At 59.6% G+C, this 13,810-nt stretch overlaps 1 long non-coding RNA gene across 1 annotated transcript in view; it reads right to left on the reverse strand.

The window, feature by feature from the left end:
- LOC148139810 (uncharacterized) overlaps positions 1 to 13,810 on the reverse strand; it is a 259,572-nt gene that overhangs the window by 85,703 nt on the left and 160,059 nt on the right. The gene's annotated exons all lie outside the window — the stretch shown is intronic.

The following is a 13,810-nucleotide window of genomic DNA, read 5'->3' on the forward strand; positions in this document are numbered from 1 at the left end:
GGGACACACACACACGCAGCGTGGGTGGGACACACACACACAGGCAGCGTGGGTGGGACACACACACACAGGCAGCGTGGGTGGGACACACACACACGCTGTGTGGGAGGGACACACACACACCGAAGGAGGGACACACACACACACACACACACACACACACACACACACACTGGGTGGGAGGGGGACACACACACAGCGTGGGAGGGACACACACACACACACACCGAGGGAGGGACACACACACAGCGTGGGAGGGACACAGACACACACACACACACACACATACACACACAGCGAGGGAGGGACACACACACACACACACACACACACAGCGTGGGAGGGACACACACACACACACACACATACACACACAGCGAGGGAGGGACACACACGCAGCGTGGGTGGGACACACACACACAAACACACACACACTGAGGGAGGGACACAAACAAACACACACCAAGGGAGGGACACACACACACACACACACACACACACAGCGTGGGAGGGACACAGACGCACAGCGTGGGTGGGACACACACACACACACACGCTGCGTGGGAGGGACACACACACACACAAACACACACACTGAGGGAGGGACACACACAAACACACACCAAGGGAGGGACACACACACACACACCGAGGGAGGGACACACACACACATACACCGAGGGAGGGACACACACATGCAGCGTGGGTGGGACACACACACACACACACATGTAGCGTGGGTGGGAAACATACACACACACACACGCTGGGTGGGAGGGACACACACACACACAACGAGGGAGGGACACACAAACACACACCGAGGGAGGGACACTCACAAACATACACTGAGGGAGGGACACACACACACACGCAGCGTGGGTGGGACACACACACACACACACATGCAGCGTGGGTGGGACACACACACACACGCAGCGTGGGTGGGACACACACACACACACACACACACACCGAGGGAGGGACACACACACACACACACACCAAGGGAGGGACACACACACAAACACACACCGAGGGACGGACACACACAAACACGCACCGAGGGCGGGACACAAACACAAACACACACCGAGGGAGTGACACACACAAACACACACATCGAACGAGGGACACACACACAAACACACACCGAGGGAGGGACACACACACACACACCGAGGGACGGACACACACAAACACACGAGGGAGGGACACACACACAAACACACACCGAGGGAGTGACACACACAAACACACACACCGAACGAGGGACACACACACACAAACACACACACCGAGGGAGGGACACACACACAAACACATACCGAGGGAGGGACACACACACACACAAACACACATACACACACACTGGGTGGGAGGGACACACACACACACCGAGGGAGGGACACACACAAACACACACCGAGGGAGGGACACACACACACACACACCGAGTGAGGGACACAAACACACGCTGCGTGGGAGGGACACACACACACACACACCGAGGGAGGGACACACACACACACAGCGTGGGAGGGACACACACACACACACAGCGTGGGACGGACACACACACACACACCGAGGGAGGGACACACACACACACACACACCGAGGGAGGGACACACACACACGCTACCTGGGAGGGACACACACACACACAGCGTGGGAGGGACACACACACACACAGCGTGGGAGGGACACACACACACACAGTGTGGGAGGGACACACACACACACACACCGAGGGAGACACACACACACACACACCGAGGGAGGGACACACACACACGCTGCGTGGGAGGGACACACACACACGCAGCGTGGGAGGGACACACACACACACCGAGGGAGGGACACAGACACAAAGCGTGGGAGGGACACACGCACACATACACACACAGCGAGGGAGGGACACACACACACACACACGCAGCGTGGGTGGGACACACACACACAAACACACACACAGCGTGGGAGGGACACACACACACACCGAGGGAGGGACACACACACAGCGTGGGAGGGACACAGACACAAAGCGTGGGAGGGACACACGCACACATACACACACAGCGAGGGAGGGACACACACACACACACACGCAGCGTGGGACACACACACACACACGCAGCGTGGGGGACACACACGCACACACGCAGCGTGGGACACACGCACACACACACAGCGTGGGACACACGCACACACACACAGCGTGGGACACACACACACACACACAGCGTGGGACACACACACACACACAGCGTGGGACACACACACACACACAGCGTGGGACACACACACACACACACACAGCGTGGGACACACACACACACACACACACAGCGTGGGACACACACACACACACAGCGTGGGACACACACACACACAGCGTGGGACACACACACACACACACACAGCGTGGGACACACACACACACACACAGCGTGGGTGGGACACACACACACACACACAGCGTGGGTGGGACACACACACACACACACAGCGTGGGTGGGACACACACACACACACACACAGCGTGGGTGGGACACACACACACACACACACAGCGTGGGTGGGACACACACACACACACACACACACAGCGTGGGGGACACACGGACACACACACAGCGTGGGACACACACACACACACACACAGCGTGGGGGACACACACACACACACACAGCATGGGACACACACACACACACAGCATGGGACACACACACACAGCGTGGGTGGGACACACACACACACACAGCGTGGGGGACACACACACACACACACAGCGTGGGACACACACACACACACACACAGCGTGGGGGACACACACACACACAGCGTGGGACACACACACACACAGCATGGGACACACACACACACAGCATGGGACACACACACACACACAGCGTGGGACACACATACACACACACAGCGTGGGACACACACACACACAGCGTGGGACACACACACACACACACAGCGTGGGGGACACGCACACACACACACAGCGTGGGACACACACACACACACACAGCGTGGGGGACACGCACACACACACACAGCGTGGGACACACACACACACACACACAGCGTGGGGGACACGCGCACACACACACACAGCGTGGGACACACACACACACACAGCGTGGGGGACACGCACACACACACACAGCGTGGAACACACACACACACACACACACAGCGTGGGGGACACACACACACACACAGCGTGGGGGACACACACACACACACAGCGTGGGACACACACACACACAGCGTGGGGGACACACACACACAGCGTGGGGGACACACACACACAGCGTGGGGGACACACACACAGCGTGGGGGACACACACACACACAGCGTGGGACACACACACACACACACAGCGTGGGACACACACACACACACAGCGTGGGGGACACACACACACACACAGCGTGGGGGGGACACACACACACACAGCGTGGGGGGGACACACACACACACAGCGTGGGACACACACACACACACACAGCGTGGGACACACACACACACACAGCGTGGGACACACACACACACACAGCGTGGGACACACACACACACACACAGCGTGGGGGACACACACACACACACACAGCTTGGGGGACACACACACACACAGCGTGGGACACACACACACAGCGTGGGGGACACACGGACACACAGCGTGGGACACACACACACACACACACACAGCGTGGGGGACACACACACACACACACACACAGCGTGGGACACACACACACACACACACACACAGCGTGGGGACACACACACACACACACAGCGTGGGGACACACACACATACACACAGCGTGGGGACACACACAGCGTGGGGACACACACAGCGTGGGGACACACACACACACACAGCGTGGGGACACACACACACACACACACAGCGTGGGGACACACACACACAGCGTGGGGGGACACACACACACACAGCGTGGGGGGACACACAGCGTGGGGACACACACACACACACACACACAGCGTGGGGGGACACACACAGCGTGGGGACACACACACACACACACAGCGTGGGGGACACACACACACACACACAGCGTGGGGGACACACACACACACACACAGCGTGGGACACACACACACACACACACACACACACACACAGCGTGGGGGACACACACACACACACACAGCGTGGGGGACACACACACACACAGCGTGGGACACACACACACACACACAGCGTGGGGGACACACACAGCGTGGGGGACACACACACACACACAGCGTGGGACACACACACACACACACAGCGTGGGACACACACACACACAGCGTGGGACACACACACACACACACAGCGTGGGACACACACACACACACAGCGTGGGACACACACACACACACAGCGTGGGACACACACACACACACAGCGTGGGGGACACACACACACACAGCGTGGGACACACACACACACACACACACACACACAGCGTGGGACACACACACACACACACACAGCGTGGGGGACACACACACACACACACACAGCGTGGGGGACACACACACACACACACACACAGCGTGGGACACACACACACACACAGCGTGGGACACACACACACACACAGCGTGGGACACACACACACACACACACAGCGTGGGACACACACACACACACACACAGCGTGGGACACACACACACACACACACACAGCGTGGGACACACACACACACACACACAGCGTGGGGGACACACACACACAGCGTGGGACACACACACACACACACACACACACACACACACAGCGTGGGGGACACACACACACACACACACACAGCGTGGGGGACACACACACACACAGCGTGGGACACACACACCCACACACACAGCGTGGGGGACACACACACACACACAGCGTGGGGGACACACACACACACGCAGAGTGGGGGACACACACACACACACACACAGCGTGGGGGACACACACACACACACACAGCGTGGGGCACACACACACAGCGTGGGAGACACACACACACACACAGCTTGGGGGACACACACACACACAGCGTGGGACACACACACACAGCGTGGGGGACACACGGACACACAGCGTGGGACACACACACACACACACACAGCGTGGGGGACACACACACACACACACACACAGCGTGGGACACACACACACACACAGCGTGGGACACACACACACACACACACAGCGTGGGACACACACACACACACACACACACACAGCGTGGGACACACACACACACACAGCGTGGGACACACACACACACACACAGCGTGGGACACACACACACACACACACAGCGTGGGACACACACACACACACACAGAGCGTGGGGGACACACACACACACACAGCGTGGGTGGGACACACACACACACACACACAGCGTGGGTGGGACACACACACACACACACAGCGTGGGTGGGACACACACACACACACACACAGCGTGGGGGACACACACACACACACAGCGTGGGGCACACACACACAGCGTGGGACACACACACACAGCGTGGGGGACACACGGACACACAGCGTGGGAGGGACACACACACACACAGCGTGGGAGGGACACACACACACACAGCGTGGGAGGGACACACACACACACAGCGTGGGAGGGAGACACACACACACACAGCGTGGGTGGGACACACACACACACAGCGTGGGAGGGACACACACACACACAGCGTGGGAGGGAGACACACACACACACAGCGTGGGAGGGACACACACACACACAGCGTGGGAGGGAGACACACACACACACAGCGTGGGAGGGACACACACACACACAGCGTGGGAGGGACACACACACACACAGCGTGGGAGGGAGACACACACACACACAGCGTGGGAGGGACACACACACACACAGCGTGGGTGGGACACACACACACACAGCGTGGGAGGGACACACACACACACAGCGTGGGAGGGACACACACACACACAGCGTGGGAGGGAGACACACACGCGCGCAGCGTGGGAGGGACACACACGCAGCGTGGGTGGGACACACACACACACACACACACGCAGCGTGGGTGGGACACACACACACACACACACACAGGCAGCGTGGGTGGGACACACACACACAGAGGGGGGGGGGGGACACACAAACACACACACACACCGAGGGAGGGACACACACACACACACACACACACGCAGCGTGGGTGGGACACACACACACACACACACACACGCAGCGTGGGTGGGACACACACACACAGAGGGGGGGGGGACACACAAACACACACACACACCGAGGGAGGGACACACACACACACACACACACGCAGCGTGGGTGGGACACACACACACACACACACACGCAGCGTGGGTGGGACACACACACACAGAGGGGGGGGGGGACACACAAACACACACACACACCGAGGGAGGGACATACACACACACACACGCAGCGTGGGAGGGACACACACACACGCGCAGTGTGGGTGGGACACACACACACACACACACGCGCAGTGTGGGTGGGACACACACACACACACGCGCAGTGTGGGTGGGACACACACACACACACGCAGCATGGAAGGGACACACACACACGCAGCGTGGGTGGGACACACACACACAGGCAGCGTGGGTGGGACACACACACACAGGCAGCGTGGGTGGGACACACACACACGCTGTGTGGGAGGGACACACACACACCGAAGGAGGGACACACACACACACACACACACACACACACACTGGGTGGGAGGGGGACACACACACAGCGTGGGAGGGACACACACACACACACACCGAGGGAGGGACACACACACAGCGTGGGAGGGACACAGACACACACACACACACACACATACACACACAGCGAGGGAGGGACACACACACACACACACACACACACAGCGTGGGAGGGACACAGACACACAGCGTGGGAGGGACACACACACACACACACACATACACACACAGCGAGGGAGGGACACACACGCAGCGTGGGTGGGACACACACACACAAACACACACACACTGAGGGAGGGACACAAACAAACACACACCAAGGGAGGGACACACACAAACACACACCAAGGGAGGGACACACACACACACACCGAGGGAGGGACACACACACACATACACCGAGGGAGGGACACACACACGCAGCGTGGGTGGGACACACACACACACACACATGTAGCGTGGGTGGGAAACATACACACACACACACGCTGGGTGGGAGGGACACACACACACACAACGAGGGAGGGACACACAAACACACACCGAGGGAGGGACACACACAAACACACACTGAGGGAGGGACACACACACACACGCAGCGTGGGTGGGACACACACACACACACACATGCAGCGTGGGTGGGACACACACACACACACACACGCAGCGTGGGTGGGACACACACACACACACACACACACACACACACCGAGGGAGGGACACACACACACACACACACCAAGGGAGGGACACACACACAAACACACACCGAGGGACGGACACACACAAACACGCACCGAGGGCGGGACACAAACACAAACACACACCGAGGGAGTGACACACACAAACACACACATCGAACGAGGGACACACACACAAACACACACCGAGGGAGGGACACACACACACACACCGAGGGACGGACACACACAAACACACGAGGGAGGGACACACACACAAACACACACCGAGGGAGTGACACACACAAACACACACACCGAACGAGGGACACACACACACAAACACACACACCGAGGGAGGGACACACACACAAACACATACCGAGGGAGGGACACACACACACACAAACACACATACACACACACTGGGTGGGAGGGACACACACACACACCGAGGGAGGGACACACACAAACACACACCGAGGGAGGGACACACACACACACACACCGAGTGAGGGACACAAACACACGCTGCGTGGGAGGGACACACACACACACACACCGAGGGAGGGACACACACACACACAGCGTGGGAGGGACACACACACACACACAGCGTGGGACGGACACACACACACACACCGAGGGAGGGACACACACACACACACACCGAGGGAGGGACACACACACACGCTACCTGGGAGGGACACACACACACACAGCGTGGGAGGGACACACACACACACAGCGTGGGAGGGACACACACACACACAGTGTGGGAGGGGGACACACACACACACACCGAGGGAGACACACACACACACACACCGAGGGAGGGACACACACACACGCTGCGTGGGAGGGACACACACACACGCAGCGTGGGAGGGACACACACACACACCGAGGGAGGGACACAGACACAAAGCGTGGGAGGGACACACGCACACATACACACACAGCGAGGGAGGGACACACACACACACACACACGCAGCGTGGGTGGGACACACACACACAAACACACACACAGCGTGGGAGGGACACACACACACACCGAGGGAGGGACACACACACAGCGTGGGAGGGACACAGACACAAAGCGTGGGAGGGACACACGCACACATACACACACAGCGAGGGAGGGACACACACACACACACACGCAGCGTGGGACACACACACACACACGCAGCGTGGGGGACACACACGCACACACGCAGCGTGGGACACACGCACACACACACAGCGTGGGACACACGCACACACACACAGCGTGGGACACACACACACACACACAGCGTGGGACACACACACACACACAGCGTGGGACACACACACACACACAGCGTGGGACACACACACACACACACACAGCGTGGGACACACACACACACACACACAGCGTGGGACACACACACACACACACACAGCGTGGGACACACACACACACACAGCGTGGGACACACACACACACACACACAGCGTGGGGGACACACACACACACACACAGCGTGGGACACACACACACACACACAGAGCGTGGGGGACACACACACACACACACAGAGCGTGGGACACACACACACACACACAGCGTGGGTGGGACACACACACACACACAGCGTGGGTGGGACACACACACACACACACACAGCGTGGGTGGGACACACACACACACACACACAGCGTGGGTGGGACACACACACACACACACACACAGCGTGGGGGACACACGGACACACACACAGCGTGGGACACACACACACACACACACAGCGTGGGACACACACACACACACACACAGCATGGGACACACACACACAGCATGGGACACACACACACACACAGCATGGGACACACACACACAGCATGGGACACACACACACACACAGCGTGGGTGGGACACACACACACACACACAGCGTGGGGGACACACACACACACACACAGCGTGGGACACACACACACACACAGCGTGGGGGACACACACACACACAGCGTGGGACACACACACACACAGCATGGGACACACACACACACACAGCGTGGGACACACACACACACACACAGCGTGGGACACACACACACACAGCGTGGGACACACACACACACACACAGCGTGGGGGACACGCACACACACACACAGCGTGGGACACACACACACACACACAGCGTGGGGGACACGCACACACACACAGCGTGGGACACACACACACACACACACACAGCGTGGGGGACACGCGCACACACACACACAGCGTGGGACACACACACACACACAGCGTGGGGGACACGCACACACACACACAGCGTGGAACACACACACACACACACACAGCGTGGGGGACACACACACACACACAGCGTGGGGGACACACACACACACACAGCGTGGGACACACACACACACAGCGTGGGGGACACACACACACAGCGTGGGGGACACACACACACAGCGTGGGGGACACACACACACACAGCGTGGGGGACACACACACACACACAGCGTGGGACACACACACACACACACAGCGTGGGACACACACACACACACAGCGTGGGGGACACACACACACACACAGCGTGGGGGGGACACACACACACACAGCGTGGGGGGGACACACACACACACAGCGTGGGACACACACACACACACACAGCGTGGGACACACACACACACACAGCGTGGGACACACACACACACACAGCGTGGGACACACACACACACACAGCGTGGGACACACACACACACACACAGCGTGGGACACACACACACACACACACAGCTTGGGGGACACACACACACACAGCGTGGGACACACACACACAGCGTGGGGGACACACGGACACACAGCGTGGGACACACACACACACACACACAGCGTGGGGGACACACACACACACACACACACAGCGTGGGACACACACACACACACACACACACACAGCGTGGGGGACACACACACACACACACACACAGCGTGGGACACACACACACACACACACACACACACAGCGTGGGGACACACACACACACACACAGCGTGGGGACACACACACATACACACAGCGTGGGGACACACACAGCGTGGGGACACACACAGCGTGGGGACACACACACACACACAGCGTGGGGACACACACACACACACACACAGCGTGGGGACACACACACACAGCGTGGGGGGACACACACACACACAGCGTGGGGGGACACACAGCGTGGGGACACACACACACACACACACACAGCGTGGGGGGACACACACAGCGTGGGGACACACACACACACACACAGCGTGGGGGACACACACACACACACACAGCGTGGGGGACACACACACACACACAGCGTGGGACACACACACACACACACACACACACACACACAGCGTGGGGGACACACACACACAAACACAGCGTGGGGGACACACACACACACAGCGTGGGGGACACACACACACACACAGCGTGGGGGACACACACAGCGTGGGGGACACACACACACACAGCGTGGGGGACACACACACACACACAGCGTGGGACACACACACACACAGCGTGGGACACACACACACACACACACAGCGTGGGACACACACACACACACAGCGTGGGACACACACACACACACAGCGTGGGACACACACACACACACACACACAGCGTGGGGGACACACACACACACAGCGTGGGACACACACACACACACACACAGCGTGGGGGACACACACACACACACACACAGCGTGGGGGACACACACACACACACACACACAGCGTGGGGGACACACACACACACAGCGTGGGACACACACACACACACAGCGTGGGACACACACACACACACACAGAGCGTGGGGGACACACACACACACACACAGCGTGGGGGACACACACACACACACACACAGCGTGGGACACACACACACACACACACAGCGTGGGGGACACACACACACAGCGTGGGACACACACACACACACACACAGCGTGGGGGACACACACACACACACAGCGTGGGACACACACACACACACACAGAGCGTGGGACACACACACACACACACACAGCGTGGGGGACACACACACACACACACACAGCGTGGGACACACACACACACACACAGCGTGGGGGACACACACACACACACACACACAGCGTGGGGGACACACACACACACACAGCGTGGGGGACACACACACACACACACAGCGTGGGGGACACACACACACACACAGCGTGGGACACACACACACACACGCAGAGTGGGGGACACACACACACACACACACAGCGTGGGGGACACACACACACACACAGCGTGGGGCACACACACACAGCGTGGGAGACACACACACACACACACAGCTTGGGGGACACACACACACACAGCGTGGGACACACACACACAGCGTGGGGGACACACGGACACACAGCGTGGGACACACACACACACACACACAGCGTGGGGGACACACACACACACACACACACAGCGTGGGACACACACACACACACAGCGTGGGACACACACACACACACACACAGCGTGGGACACACACACACACACAGCGTGGGACACACACACACACACACAGCGTGGGGGACACACACACACAGCGTGGGACACACACACACACACACAGAGCGTGGGGGACACACACACACACACAGCGTGGGTGGGACACACACACACACACACAGCGTGGGTGGGACACACACACACACACACAGCGTGGGTGGGACACACACACACACACACACAGCGTGGGTGGGACACACACACACACACACACACAGCGTGGGGGACACACACACACACACACAGCGTGGGGGACACACACACACACACACAGCGTGGGACACACACACACACACACACAGCGTGGGACACACACACACAGCGTGGGACACACACACACACACACAGCGTGGGGGACACACACACACACGCAGAGTGGGGGACACACACACACACACACAGCGTGGGGGACACACACACACACACAGCGTGGGGCACACACACACAGCGTGGGAGACACACACACACACACACAGCGTGGGGGGACACACACACACACAGCGTGGGGGGACACACAGCGTGGGGACACACACACACACACACACAGCGTGGGGGGACACACACAGCGTGGGGACACACACACACAGCGTGGGGGACACACACACACACACACACACAGCGTGGGGGACACACACACACACACAGCGTGGGGGACACACACACACACACACACACACACACACACAGCGTGGGGGACACACACACACACACACAGCGTGGGGGACACACACACACACAGCGTGGGACACACACACACACACACAGCGTGGGGGACACACACAGCGTGGGACACACACACACACACACAGCGTGGGACACACACACACACACACAGCGTGGGACACACACACACACAGCGTGGGACACACACACACACACAGCGTGGGACACACACACACACACACACAGCGTGGGACACACACACACACACAGCGTGGGACACACACACACACACACACAGCGCGGGGGACACACACACACACAGCGTGGGACACACACACACACACACACACACACAGCGTGGGACACACACACACAGCGTGGGGGACACACACACACACACACACAGCGTGGGGGACACACACACACACACACACAGCGTGGGGGACACACACACACAGCGTGGGACACACACACACACACACACACACACACACAGCGTGGGGGACACACACACACAGCGTGGGGGACACACAGACACACACACAGCGTGGGACACACACACACACACACACAGCGTGGGGGACACACACACACACGCAGCGTGGGGGACACACACACACACACACACAGCGTGGGGGACACACACACACACACAGCGTGGGGCACACACACACAGCGTGGGGACACACACACACAGCGTGGGGGGACACACACACACACAGCGTGGGGGGACACACAGCGTGGGGACACACACACACACACACACACAGCGTGGGGGGACACACACAGCGTGGGGACACACACACACACACACAGCGTGGGGGACACACACACACACACACAGCGTGGGGGACACACACACACACACAGCGTGGGACACACACACACACACACACACACACAGCGTGGGGGACACACACACACACACACAGCGTGGGGGACACACACACACACAGCGTGGGACACACACACACACACACAGCGTGGGGGACACACACACACACACAGCGTGGGGGACACACACACACACACAGCGTGGGACACACACACACACAGCGTGGGACACACACACACACAGCGTGGGACACACACACACAC

Source organism: Chiloscyllium plagiosum, unplaced genomic scaffold, assembly GCF_037043375.1.
Source record: "Chiloscyllium plagiosum isolate Xiang-an unplaced genomic scaffold, Cpla_swu_hap1 HiC_scaffold_37, whole genome shotgun sequence".
Lineage (NCBI taxonomy): Eukaryota > Metazoa > Chordata > Chondrichthyes > Orectolobiformes > Hemiscylliidae > Chiloscyllium > Chiloscyllium plagiosum.